We start from the raw sequence: 1,993 nt of genomic DNA on the forward strand, positions 1-1,993 counted from the left end.
TTTTGCAGGTGTTAAAGACAAGTTAACTTCAGGCCTCCTTCACGTTGCTGGGATTTTTAATGATACGCGCAGACATGCAACTATAGCCATGTTTGCTATGGAGAAAAGTCATACTGCTGAAAACATTTTGTCAGAGTTTAACACCAAGGTCTTTGAATGGCTGAAACCAAGAGGCCTTAAGATTGGTTTTGTTGCCACCGACAATGGCAGTAATGTAGTGAAGGCAATGAGAGAAGGACATTATTTCAGGGTACCCTGTTTGGCACACTGCATCAACTTAGTCGTGCAAGACTTTCTGAAAACTGAAGCCAAAGTCAGCAACATACTGATCATCTGCAGAAGAATATGCACGCACTTTAACCATTCTTTTAAAGGACGGAAGCTGCTACGGGTCATTCAGCGTGAGCATAAATTGCCAGTCAAAGCACTGATCCAGGAGGTCCCAACACGTTGGAACTCAACTTATTTCATGCTTGAGCGTCTCTTTGAGCAGTACATACCACTGAATGCTTATGTCATGTCAAGAAGATTAGGGGATCCTACTGTTAATCTTAAAGCCCTGACCATTGAGATGTGGCAGTGGGACCTCATTAAATGCATCACAGAGATGCTACTACCCTTTGAGGTCTTCACACGTGCAGTTAGCAGGGAGGACTGTACTATGGGCCAAGCCATCCCATTGTTGTACATGCTTGAGCAACAGGTGAAGGAGGTCTGTCAAACATACGAAAGTGACGAACTAAAAGTTGAGGCATATACCTTGGCCAAGGGCTTAGACAACCGCTTATCTCTAAACGCAAGGCTTCAAATGATTGTGTCAGGTGAACATTACATAACTGCAACAATGTTGGATCCACGGTACAAATTATTTGTCAGCAGTAGCGCAGTAATTCCTTTTTCAGATGAGGATGTTGCCAAGTACAAAACTTCCATAGCTGCGGAAGCTAATGATTTAGAAACTGAACGGCTGTTACTTAAAGGTCTGCCAGTGCCAGCCCAGGCCAGTCCAAGTACCGAGTCCTGACGCAAGTTCTTCACAGCATGAGAGCAGTGCGTCTGCTTTCCAGCAGGCACCAACAGTACCAAAAGCAGCACCTACACGATCTGATTCAGCAGACCCAACCAAAAGCATAACTGCTTTTTTTCTACAGAAAGGGATGGGTAAGTCCGTTGCTGTTGGAAAGGGGAAAGAGGACCAGCAAAGCCGAGCCCCAATGAACACTGAGCGGATGGTTCAGGCCTATCTGGATGACACAACAGAGGTGTTCATGGAGCAAAGCCCATTGGTCTATTGGTATGAAAGAAGGAGACAGTGGCCAGTGCTGAGCAGGCTGGCGATAAAGTATCTGGCTTGTCCTGTAGCCAGTGTCTCTTCTGAGCGGGTTTTCAGTGCTACTGGTGCCATTGTGACATCGAAAAGGACTAGTCTCTCCCCCAAAAGCGTGGAGAGGCTGACAATGATAAAAATGAATCAACGCTTCATACCACCAGACTATAAAGTACGTGAATCAGAGCAGGATGAAGAAAGCGAGTCCGAAGACCTCCTCACTACTGGGTTACATGACCTACTTCTGTCCGAACGCACAGAGTTTGAGGACGAGCTCCTCTTCCCTGACAACTAGGCTTTTAAATTGTTACTTTCTCCCTTCCTTTATTTGTGTTATTTTCTTATTAACAATGGCTTCCTGGTGCTAAACTGCAAAACCACAACCAAATCCATCCCCACCACTGATTCTTTTTATGTACCTACTGGAGTTGCACGCCTGTGCATTTATTTTCACTGTATCTTTTTATTTACCTACTGGAGTTGCACACCTGTGCATTTGTTGACTGCAGCACTCCTCAGAGTCTTGCTCCATCTTCTTGCCTCCCACTCAAGTCAATACAATTCCATCTTGCCAGCCATACATTGGATGTTGTATGTAGATGGAGTATAGTACAATAATGTAGCCTCTAACAGTCCCTCCATAACAAGTGAACCGTACAGTCATGA

This window comes from Lissotriton helveticus, chromosome 11, assembly GCF_964261635.1.
Source record: "Lissotriton helveticus chromosome 11, aLisHel1.1, whole genome shotgun sequence".
NCBI classification, from domain to species: domain Eukaryota; kingdom Metazoa; phylum Chordata; class Amphibia; order Caudata; family Salamandridae; genus Lissotriton; species Lissotriton helveticus.